This window comes from Balaenoptera ricei, chromosome 11 (genome assembly GCF_028023285.1).
Source record: "Balaenoptera ricei isolate mBalRic1 chromosome 11, mBalRic1.hap2, whole genome shotgun sequence".
Taxonomy (NCBI): domain Eukaryota; kingdom Metazoa; phylum Chordata; class Mammalia; order Artiodactyla; family Balaenopteridae; genus Balaenoptera; species Balaenoptera ricei.
The window spans coordinates 94917188-94930488 of NC_082649.1; the positions used below are offsets into that span (position 1 = coordinate 94917188).

Below are 13301 nucleotides of genomic sequence, written 5' to 3' on the forward strand. Positions count from 1 at the left end.
ATTACTTTGGTGGCTTAAATATTAGAAACTTACTTTTCCCCCACATAATGGGAAGTCCAGATGCGTGCAGTTGTTGTTTCTGGTTTAGTTAACTCCAGAGCCTTTGAATTCCCTTGATATTTCTCTCAGGGACACAGGTTGGCTGCTACAGTTTCAACCATAAGGTCACATTCCAGCTTCAAGAAAATAAAAAGGGAAAGAGGTGGAACCTATTGAAGAGTCCACCTCTAGACTAAAAGCCTGCATGTGATCGTTCAGACCCAACCATAGGCAACTGCAAGGCTTTGCCCGACAGACGTCACAGTGAAAAGCTGCCGTCCCCACACCAGACTTGGTTACAGCCACTGCACTGCAATTTTCTGGAGAGTTGCGTTCAAGGAACCCCACCTCCACTCCACCCATCTGAGCCAGCCATGCTCATACACATATCAGCATATACACATCTAGCCCAAGCATTTCTCTTCAGACGCCCCTTTATCAGAGGCCTTCGCTGAGGCACTTCGGACACCTCCACCAAGACCTCGTTACCAGGGAGCCTGACTAACGCATTTTGTTCATGCTCAATCAGTATTTTTCTACTCCTTAGCCTTCCTCCTCCCCCTCTACCAGACCACGAAAAGGCACGAGCCCTCTGCTCCAGGCTCCTCAGCAATAAAACCTTTCCCCTCATTTGCACTGCATGCCCCTCACCCTTGCCAGGTGTGGCTGCTCCACAGGGAAAAAATGGAGCACTAGGGAGCCGGTGCCACTTTTTGCCTCTTGCTTGCACTGTCACAATAAATAAATAAAGACTTGACTGATACTTTCAGTTTGGCTCATTGTCTTAATTGACCACCTCAACACCTGGCAGCCCGTCACCTACATCAGAAAAATACATCTTCCCAGAGACCCTACAGCAGACTGCTACCATCTTATTAGCCTGAACTGAGATACACATGGGCATTCTAAGTGAGTAGTGTCTACAAAGAGAAAACAGTTGGTGAACCAACCATCAGTGCTTGTCATAATTTGGAAATGAGTTCTATGGGGAAAATATAAGCTCGGGAGTTCAGAAAAGAGAGAAGTTTGCTCTGAGCTACAAGGAAATGATTTCATAAAGGAGATTAAACTTTAAACTGTGCTCTAAAAGATAGATAAGGTTTGGAGATGAGAGGTTATGACAGATGGGCTAAACAGACTAAGGAAAGGTTGTGCGGAAGAAATGAGCTCCTAGGACAGAGAAAGGAACATCCCGCTCTTCTGAAATAGGAGAAAGAGTGTTTTAATTCAGGAAATAGAACACAGTTGCCCATCAGGGGGATGGGGAAGCCACTCTTAGGGGAGAATCTTTAGCACATCTAGCGCTGGCAAGTAAACTAAGAAATGTCTATTAAACAATTGCTATTGTCTAGCCAAACATGTCAGTAAACATTTATGCCAAACAAGTGGCCTTAATACATGCCGATTACACTCTGGAAAAAGCAAGTGAAAAATTCCTTGTGCAAAAAAAGGAAGAAAGCACCATCCTGCAACTAGCTCTGCTTTAACTCCCACTGAGATCCACAGGGTATCCGTTCATGGAACCAAAGCAGCATATGGCCCTGAAAATATAAGCCTCTGATCTTACAATTAACAGAGTAACCTTAAAATTAAAGCATCAAATCAAAAACACTTCTGAATAACAACCAGTTTAAGTTAATGGTTTCTTTCTGTTTGTTTTAGGCTTTTTTGTGTGGGAAGGGAGAGAGGGGCACTGGTCAAAGGGAAAATGTATTCAATAATTGCAGCAGATAAGATCAAAGCAAAATTTTCTCTATATTCCCTAAAAGGCATGTTTCTCCTGTTCTTTATTAATTGGAAGCAAAGGTCTAAACAAGCAGTGGAAATAAAACCAGTGAGAGGGGCTCTTTCACATCTCTTATTATACCTCCTATGGAGTAACAGGCAATTGGACACCAAAAGCTCAGGGACCAAGACCTTTCCTGCTATGTCCAAGTAAGCTACACCAGAAGGAAATCTATAGTCAAAGTCCCCCTTCAAGATAGTTCCCAATAGTCTCATTTTTAAAGTAGATCCTTTTTCTTATCTGACCCTAATTGGTAATTAGCTATTCCTGCTTATTAATCTACCCAAGCGACTGTTTCTGAATATTAAAATGTGGGATTCTTTCATCATGCAATTATGCTGGACAGGGAAGGAAATAACAAACTGTAAACCTACAACTGTAACCTCCTAAAAGTTAAGAGAATCACAATGGCCCACTGAAATAGGAGACATTTTAATTAATATGCCTCCCTGTGGCTTTGCCTTTCTTCTTGTATGCTCAGCTGGAGTAATTAGAGGAAAACCTGAGGGGCGCCTACCCGAGAAGCCTCACTCAGCCCTCTCCAGCTGAGTCTCGCTCTTTGTTGGCAACTGTCTCCATTGAGGAAGAGACTCAGCCTGAGCTGTAATGTACATCTGCTCTAGGGAATAATCCCTCCCGAGAGCCACCAGGAAGTAGCCTGTTCAAAAAGCAAAAAATTAAAAAATTTAAACCCTATTCACTTGAAAGGAAAAAACAAGAAACAATCATTTAAGAAAGATACCTTCCAAGCTATTAACATCTGATACAACTTCCTCTTTAGAGATTTCTCCTTCTTTAACCCTTTCTAAAGTATAGTTTACAATAGCATAAAATTTACCCATTTGGAGTATACAGATCAAGTCAGTTTTAGTAAATTTACACAGTTGTGTAACCATCATCACACTCAAGCTTTAGAACACTTTCATCACCCCCAAAATTCCCTTGTGTCCATGTGCTGTCAATCCCTGCTCCCAATCCCAGCCCCAGGAAACCTGCTGTCTCTATAGTTTTGCCTTTTCTAGCAATTTCATACAAATGCAATCACACAGTATATATTCTTTTGTTTGTGTGGCTTCTTCCACTTAGTGTATTTTTGACATTTATCCATGCTGTTACATGTATAAGTAGTTCACTCCTTTTTATTGCTGAATGGCACTCCATTGTATAGATATACCACTTTTTGTTTATCTATTCCCCAGTTGATGGACATTTGGATTGCTTCCAAATATTTGGAGATATTGAGCCTAACAAACATTTGGATACAAGTCTTTTCATTTCTCTTGGGCAGATACCTGGAAAATAAATTTCTTGGTCATTTGGTAAATATAAGTTCAACTTTTTAGAATAGTGCCAGGCAATTTTTCAAAGGGGACTGTATCATTTTCCACTTCCATCAGCAACATATGAGAGTTCTGGTTTCTATGCAACCTCAGTAACAGTATTCTCAATCTTTTTTGATTACATATATTTTAGAGGTGTGTAGTATATTCTAAATGGGATTTTAGTCTGCATTTTCCTAAGGACTAACAATGTTGAACACCTTTTCATGTGCTTATTTGCTATTCATAGATCTTTTTTGAAGGTTCTATTCAAAATTTTACCCATTTTTTAATTGTGTTGGGTGCTTTCAGACTATTTACTGTAAGAGGTTTTTTTCATATTCCAAACACAAGTCCTTTATCAGATAAATAATTTGCAAATATTTTCTGCAATTCCTTTTATTTGTCTTTGTCTTTTCATTTTCTCAGTGCTATCTTTTGAAAAGCAAACATTTTAATTTATCCTTTGGTGTTCATATTTTTTGTGTCCTATCTAAGAAATTCGAAGTCACAAATATTTTCTCCCCTGTTTATTTCTAGTTACATGATCATTTCAGCTCTTACATTTAGATCTATGATCCATTTTGAATAGAACTTTGTGTTATGGTATGAAGTAAGGGTCCAGGGGTTTTATGTTTTTGCTTTTGTTTTGCATAGAGACACCCAATTGTTCCAGCACCATTTGTTGAATAGACTCTCTTACTCCACTGAGTTACCTCGCAAGTCTGTCAAAAAACAAGGGACCATGTATGGGTTTATTTCTGGACTCTGTTCTGTTCCACTGATCTATGGTCTAATGCTAATACCACACTGTCTTGATTACTGTAGCTTCACAGTAAGCTTTGAAAATCAGGTAGCACAAATCCTTCAACATTGTCTTTTAAAATTGTTTTGTTGATTGTAGGTACTTTGAATTTCCATTTAAATTTTAGGATTGACTTGTCGATTTATATTTAAAAGACTGCTGGGAATTTGATAGGGATTATGTTGAATCTATAGATCAATTTGAGAAGAGAATTGCCATTTTAATTAAACTGATCTTCAAATCCATGACCATAGTTTATCTTTCCGCTTACTTAGCTCTTCATTACTTTCTCTCAGCAACGTCTTACAATTTTCAGCATACAGTTTTTGCTCCCTTCTGTTAAATTTATGCCTAAGTATTTTATTCTGTTTGATTCCATAGTAAACAATATTATTGTCTTAATTTTATTTTTGGATTGTGAATTGCCAATAAATAGGAAAATAAGAGTTGGTTTTTAGATACTGATCTTGTAACTTGTGACCTTCCTAAACTTGCTTAGTACTTCTAGTAGCTTTTTGACAGATATTCCCTACATACAAATCAGATTATCTGTGAATAAAAATAATTTTACTTCTTATCTTACAATCTGTATGTCTTTAATTTCTTATTCTTGCCTTATTGCAAGAATAAGAAATTAAAGAGTAGAATCTCCAGTGCAGTGTTGAATAAAAGAGGCAAGAGCAGATATTCTTTTAAATCTGAAGGAGAAAAAGCATTCAAGCTTTTAATATTAAGCATGCTGTTAGCTGTAGCTCTTTATCAGGGTAAGAAAAATTTCAACTATTCCTAACTTGTTGAGAACTTTTAAGAATGCATGTTGGATATTCTAAAAAAACATTTTATGTCTACTGAGATAATCACATGGTTTTTGTCCTTTTTTCTATTAACATATTGTTTTACCCAAATTGATTTTTGGATAATAAATCAACCTTGCAACGTAAGGCGCTTAGAAGTTACCACTCCACCGTAACAACAAGTAAAAAGATGAAAGAGTTGAAAAATCAGCTCTTCCTAGATCCATCAGAGAAGTGAGACCACAGGACAAACTGCTGCTCCAAAAACTGGAGAGACAGGCAGATACAGAGAATCGGAACCTACTGGAGCAGAAACATCCATAGAAACCAGTACCAGGGTAGGAAAACTTGAACTGTAATTGACAATTGCTGGAGGCTCAGTGTGCAAAAGTCTGAGAGATAAAAACTCCAGGGGGACCCAGTCATGGGGTGGGAGGCACACTTCTAAGTTTTACCTCTAAGAGCTTCACCCTGTTCTCACAGTGACTATCAGAGAGAAACTCTCTTGTGCTTGCAGCAAGGGAAGGGAAAAAGGAATCATTTTGAAATACACTAGACCATTCTGTTTTCCTTAACAAGGCCTGCCTTCAGGAGAAACAATTTTACCAGAGCCTAACCTACCTGGGAGAAGAGAAGCATCAAACTCCAGCTCCCTCTAGCCATCCTATCCCACCTAAATGGTGGGGGAGGGGGGCGGGGGGAAGGGATGGGGTGGAGGTGCACTAGGAAGCACTGTGGGAGGTCACAATCCAGGGGCACAGGCTCACCAAAAGACTGAACCCGAATCACAGGACTGTAGACTATATTTCCCCTCTCCCCACACTTTATCACTGCATTAAAGCCCTACGTACCATGGTTTCCTTTTACCCAGTATATCATAGGCACTTGCACAAAAAATTAAAAGGCATACTAAATGGCAAAAAGTACAGTTTGAAGATATTGGAAATGCATCAGAACCAGTCAGATGCAGCAGGAATGTTGGAATTAACAGAATTTTTTAAACCTGTGGTTAATGTGCTAAGAGCTTTAATTGAAGTAGACAATATGCAAGAACAGATGACTAATGAAAGCAGAGAGATGGAAATTCTAAGAATAAACAAGAAATGCTTAAGATCAAAAACACTGTAACAGAAATGAAGACTGCCTTAGATGTGCTCATTAATACACTGGACACAGCTACTAATTTTCTGAAGAAAGAATCTCTCAGCTTGAGGATATGACAATAGAAACTTCCAAAACTGAAAAGCAAAGAGAAAAAACAAAAGACTGAAAAAAGAACAGAAAAGAATACCCAAAAACTGTGGGACAACTACAAAAGGTATAACATAACACATAATGAGAATAACTAAAGGAGAAGGAAGAGATAAATCAACCCTACATTCCTAGAATAAGTACCATTTGTTCATGGTGATAATCCTTTTTACATGTTGCTAGACTCAGGTTGCTGTTTTCTGTTAAGGATGATTGCTTCTATGTTCATGAGAGATACTGGTCTACGGTTTTCTTTTCTTGTGACGTCTTTGTCTGGCTTTGGTATCAGGGTAACACTGGCTTCATTAAATGAATTAGGAAGAAGGTCTCCCACATCTATTCTCTGAAAGAGTTTGTGCAAAATTAGTATCGTATTTTCCTTAAATATCTTATAGAATTCCCTAGTTAAACCATCTACACCTGGATAGTTCTTCATGGGATAATATTCTTTTGATGATTCAACTAAATCATTGGGGAACTATGATATATGCATTGTAGCTCCATAGCTGTCTTTCAGGAAGCATAAATTCCTATTTTCATGGAGTTTACACAAGTCAATCACACCATAATAAAAAGTACTATTTGATTATATACAGGCACAATGGTGGACAAAGCATTGGGCTGAGACTTGTATTCAAATTCAGCTTCTGTCTTTACTTGGTAGTTGGGCCTCAGTACTCAGGCATCCTAAGCCACAGTTTCCTCATTGTAAAATGAGAGAGTAGAAGATCTCTAAGATCCTTTCAGTATTTAAATAATTTGGTCTATGATGAAAGCATAAAAATGAACTTTATCACAAATGACAGAGAAAAATTTTTATAACTCATAGCGCAGACAAAATGTTATTCCTAATTTATAAGGAAATTCTAAAAATCAAGAAGAATAAACTCAAAAAGCAATAGAAAAAGAAAATCCGGTTGCCATTTAAGGACAAGTGGTCCTAAAATACATGAAAAGTTGTTCGACATATCAAAATCAACTATCTACTAACAATAACCAAATAGATAACATAATTTTAAAATGATAAACATTTAAATAATAATGAAAGATGTAAAATATCTAGGAATTCATCGAATTGATTTTGTGGAACTACGAAACACTGCTGAAAGAAACTAGAGAAGGCCTAAATAAATACTCAGAGATTGAAAATCTGAGAAATGCTAAAATGTCAATTACCCCCAGATTTATCCATACATTCAGTGCAATCTAAATCAAAATTCCAGTTGGGATTTTCCATACATTCTAAAATTTACATGGAAATGCAAAGGACCTAGAAGAGCAATACAATCTTGAAGAAGAATAAAACTGGGGAGTTTACACAACGAGGTGTCAATATTTAAAAAAAAAACTATGATAATTTTTTTATTGAAATATAGTTGATTTACAATATTACGTTAGTTTCAGGTTACAACATAGTGATTCAACATTAAAATACATTACAAAATGATCACCACGAGTCTAGCAGCCATCTGTCCCCATGCAAAGTTATCACAGTACTATTAACTACATTCCTTATGCTGTATAGCATATCTCTGTGACTTACTTATTTTATAACTGCAAGTCTGTACCTCTTGATTCCCTTCACCGATTTTGCCCATCCATCCACTGGCCTCCCCTCTAGCAATCACCCACTTATTCTCTGTATCTATGAGTCTGTTTCTGTTTTGTTTTGTATATTCATTTGTTTTGTTTTTTAGATTCCACATACATGTGAGATCATACAGTATTTGTCATTCTCTGTCTGACTTATTTCACTTAGCATAATACCCTCTAGATCTATCCCTGTTGTCACAAATGTCAAGATTGTATTCTTTTTTATGGCTGAGTAATATTCCATTGTGTGTGTATATGTATATCTATCACATCTTCTTCATCCATTCATGTATCAGTGAACACTTAGGTTTAGTCCATATCTTGGCTATTGTAAATAATGCTGCAATGAACATGGGGTGCATATATCTTTTCAACTTAAAAAACTGCAATAATTACAGCTATGTGCTGTGTGTGCTGATGGAACAGAATGAAGAGTCCAGAAATAGACCCACACATATATGGTCACCTGTCAACTCCAAAAATTATTTAATATGCTCTTTTGGCAAAGCTGTGGGGAAGCACACACTAACATTATTTTCAAGAATGCAAAATGTTGCAACCCATAGGAAGCACTGCATCTACCCTTTGACAATCTCACTTCTGGAATTGCATACACATACCTGCACACATATGAAGTGACGTATATACAATATTAGTCTTCAGGACATTACCTGAAATAGGAAAAGATTTAAATGACCCAAGTGTCCAGCAATAGGGGACTAGTTGAAAAAATATTTTCCCTTCATGCAATAGAACACTATGTAACTGTAAAATAAATAAAATCCTACGTATTAATATGTGCTGGGTGAAATGTTATACAACTATAAAAAATACAAAATTGTAAAAAAAAAAAAAATGAGAGAGAAAGGGAGAGAAGGGGGGATGCTGGTATACAGACCTCCAGGATACATTATTAAGTAGAAAATATGGGGTAAAACAATGAATATGGAATACAATGGTTTGAGTAAAGAAAGCAGGAAAATAAGAATGTATATTCACATTTTTTCTATGTGCATAATAAAACACTGGAAGTACAAACAAGAAACTAATAAAAACTGTTAACCACAAGGTTGGGAGGGAGGGGAATAAAGTAGATGAAAGATAGCTCAATATTAATTGTTTGGGAATTATTTTGAATTTTGAACCATGTAAATGTTTTACTTATTTTTTAAAAAGAAGTATTGCTAATGAAATTCAGCAGGGAAAAAAATGAAGGTTTATACCAGCTGAGAAATGATTTACAGAAGAAACAAGATTTCATATGACTTTCATATGGCCTGATTTGGGACACCTACTTTCCTATTTCCACAAGGGATGGGAACTTCACTTTGAAATATTACTACTTGGTCAAAACATTCAGTTGAACATCATGTTGCTTGCTTAATTCAGCATAGTGGTCTGGAAAGGGAGGGAGAGAAACAGGAATAGGGTGGGAAGGATTTCACAGGGGCTTGAACTGCATCTACATTTTATTTCTTTTAAAAATATATATACTTATTATATAATAAAAGACATGGAGCAAAAGTGGCAAAATGCAGAGATTTGACAAACCTGGGTGGTAAGGGGGAAAAAAATTGCAGTTGTGTCCTTTTATTGAAAACACCAGGGGACTCTAAGAAGAACAATAGAATTTATTTAAAACAAAGCATTTCCTTATTTTCTGTGGACAAGCCATACAGGGAAGAATAAACATGTTTGAAGCCAAAATCACAGACTCTGGCTCATTAAGAAGACACAATATAAAGCCCCCTACGTTTGCTAAGCTGTGAGTGTTCAGAACAGAGCAACACCTGGCCTGCATGAGCGCCCTGCTGCTGCGAGTGGGGCCAGGACAGGACATCACGTCAGAATTCAGGCGAGGGCATCAATTCATAAACACCCAGAAGCCTATTGTTCTTGTAATTCCCGCAGGCAATGAGCACAGTTTCCAAATTAAAAACTAGACCGAGTAACCATGAAACCTTCAGAGACAACATTTTGTTCATATTTCATGATTTCTTTTTAGAGAAATGCACAAGGTCTAATGACACAAGCTGTTTATTCTCCTCATTAGCCTTTTGGGTTTCAGCATGTGTGGTTTTACTTAAGCTTTTCTCACTGCTAAACTCAGCCAAATTCATACTCACAGAGGAAGTCAGATTCCAGCTCTACAGCTCAACAGCAGATCTCCAAGCTACCCAAATCCATGGGATAATCAAAAACATTCTGCTGGCTGCTATATGACTTTTTTCTTTTCTCCTACAAATAGCTGTAGCAGGATTAATGTCAACAACACACACTCCCCCCCCCCCCCGCCCCCCGCCACAGGCTTAGCCTATTTAACTGCAATTACTGTCCTGAGCGAGACCCTTTTTGTCATTTGGCAAAGGTGAAGAGAGAGAACAGAGGGTGAAGAGAACAGGCTATTAATAGAAACAATTACCTTATTTTATTCAACACTTTCCAAGTTTCAAAGCATTTTCATATATTTGATCCTTATAACTATGAGGAAGCAGGGCATTTTACATTCCCATTTCACGGATGGGAAAGCTGAGGCTCAGGGAAGTCAAGGGGCTACACCTATATCTTCTGCATTTATTCCAGACGTCCCACTATGCCAGCTGTCTGGCAGGCTTAAGCCCAAACACTGATGACATGGTTTTACAAATTCTTTTCCATCCATAAGCTGCAAATCCTCCCATAATCGTGGTTGCCAATGTATCTCATTCCTATGGATATTTTGGAGACCAGTCTCCCCAAACCTCTCTCCCCCTTCTTTTACCTGCCCTAGATCTGAATTTCCATCATTAAAGGTCAGTCCTCTGGCTAAAGAGCTGTACTTGACCATGTAAGCAAATTTTTCGCAGTATTGTCCCTGAGGTAACTGCATCAGAAATACACTGGGAAAATAGTTTCCCGGGCATCATGCGAGATCCATGGAATCAGGTTCTCTTAGGGGTGTGTTTAGGAATGTGCATTTTTAACAAGCTTCCCCATGTGTTGTTACCAGCTTTAAAGTTGAGAGCCACTGCTTTCAGCAATGAAAACCCTGAGATGTTTTGAGTCAGAGACGAGAATCATCAAAGGATTATTTTAAGAAGATAACCGTGGAAGCAGTGTTTAGATTGTGCTGGAGTGGAAAGAGACTGGAGTCTATGAGTCTGAGATTACTGCAGTAGCCCAGTTTGAGGAGCAGGATGGGAGGGAAGGGTAAATATGGGAATAGAAAGAAAAACTGTAAGGAGCATTACAAAAGTCACTATAATTTCCTCTCTTCATCTTCTTCCAAATGTCTATACTTTTTTCCTTTCATTTCACTGAGGCTCCATTGCCTGTTACTAAGAGACCAAGTTGATTCTGTGAGCATATTACATTGTGCCACAGTTCAGCTCCTCTCCCCCTTGTGTGCTACTCTTCTTACAAGGGGATTTAGCTATGGCTCATGCAAGATGGCTTAATTAGTCTCCTGTGACTAAAACTGAGTTCCTTTGCTAAATTCATTTAGATTCAAAGAAAAGGTAGTGAGCTTCCACTACTGATGTCCAAAGCATTTCAAATTCATTTTTAAAACTACAACCTTCCGTGCTTTTCGCGCACGCTAGAGAAGTTCAGGAGAGCAACACTTTACAAATCGTTTTGTGTGACCAAAATTTTGCTCCCTAGGAGTTGAAACCACAGAATGCATTACCTGGAAAGGCTCTCATTTGCATTTGTTTCCTTTATCCTTTGTCCTCACTTACCCCCCTTTTCTTTCCTGCCTCCTATCTATATATAAAACACATTCCAATGGTGGTCACGAGCTGTTCTTGGATGTTTTAAGTTTTTATCTTTCTCACAGCAAATAGTCAGAAATCACATGGGCCTGGAACTCAGAATGACTGAGTTCTAGTTCCAGCTTTTCCACTGACTTGCTACCGGACCTTGAGTAATTCAACTCTCCCTTTGGAGCTCAGTTTCTTCCCCTGTAAAATGAGAAGACTGCACTAGTGGATATCCAAGGTCCCTTCAATCCAAATATTCTACAATTCTAAGTGGAACACAATGGATCCCAACAACATGAAAGTTTAAAATCTCTGGATCCAAATTACTCCTCGGTTCATTTAAGTTCAGAGCATTTAAAATGTCTCTCAGAATGTGCACTAGAGTCTTCTGCTACAGCAGTGGAGCTATAATAAAGTTGGTCTAGCTACTTAACTGTCTGCCCACACGTATTTCTCACTGCAACTTCTTTAATCAGGTCTAGCAAAACTAGATAAGGGAAAGGCATCTTAATGAAATAAGCAGTCATCTTAGCATCCCGTCACATCAGAGAAGTGCTGCATGCCTTTTATTCACCACAGGTCTCTCTGTGGATAACTTTCCATCGCCTTCCTCCTCCTACCATCACACTCACCAAGAAACATGCAATGATGCCAAGGACACATATGGCACTGCATTAGCAGTACTAAGATGAACGAGACATGTTCCTTGGCTTCCTAGGGCTAGCTAGAGAGATGAGGACAGTGAGAGAAGGAGGTGATTTAAGTTGCCATGAATCTTAATAGTCAAAATTCAACTTTTCATCAAATAAAAAGCAGCAAATGGTTTGGGTTTTGTTTGGTTTGGGTTTGTTTATTTTATTTTTTTTTGCTTTGGCTTTTTAAAAAAAATGCACAGATGTTGACCATATATAAGCAAAGAGTCATAACCTGATGCCCAAAGTTCTGAAAGCCCTGCTCATTTCCCAGTGATTAGACAGCACTCTTATTATCCCCTCATTCAAGATCCACCACAATATGGACCTACCATTCAGTCATTCATTCATGTCATAAATATTTACTAATTGCCTATTATGTGCCAGGCACTATGCAAGAAGCTAGGAATACAGTAGTCTCGTGAATGGGAAAGACATAGTCTTTGCCTTCACGATGCTTAAAATCTGTGGGGGTAAGGTGGATGAAAGATAATTAATCAAATATGTACAGGAATAAAACATAATATATATTATACATATGTATTTTATACACATACACACTCGTATTTGGAAAAAAGTCAGGAAGTATATATGCTCAAATGCTAATGGTAGTAATTGTAAGATTACTAAAATTAAGATTGTAAGATTATGTGCTTTTTTTCTTTTCTTCCTTATAATGTCTTATATAGCCTCTGTTTTTTTGTTTGTTTGTTTTTTGGCAAGCATTACACTTTTATAATAAGAAAAGAGCCATTTCCATTGTAAAAATTTCATGTGTTTAAAGATTTATTGAAATAGAAAAATGGCATACATTGCTAAAAATTAAAATTGCAAAACATCATGTATAATAAGATTTCATTCTGATTATATAATGCAATAATGACAAACTAAAAACACATATACCAAAATACTAATAGCAATTATCTTTGGTGGCATAATAGATCATTTTGTCTTTTATGCTTTTTAAAAATTATCCAAGCTTTCTACATTGAACATGTAGTAATTTTTACTTATCTTATCCTTGGACTCTCACCTCCTCTGGGAAGTCTTCACTGACCATCTCCACCCTCAGCCCACACAATCTCACTCTGCTGAATACCTATAAATTTTGTTGAATCTATTGCCACCTTAACACCAAGCATGAGACACTGTTCATAATTATTTTTCTTGTGAGGAAGGTACCAGGTATCTGAGCTCTTTCGCCCACACTAGTATTTGATCATGGTCAGCAAACACTGGGAGCTTCAGTGAGTGTCTCAAATCCTAGCAGGACACATCGCCA

The 13301-nt window shown here is 37.6% G+C and overlaps 1 long non-coding RNA gene across 1 annotated transcript in view; it reads right to left on the bottom strand.

Moving 5' to 3' along the window:
* Nucleotides 1-13301, bottom strand: part of LOC132375162 (uncharacterized) — a 497604-nt gene that overhangs the window by 408095 nt on the left and 76208 nt on the right. The gene's annotated exons all lie outside the window — the stretch shown is intronic.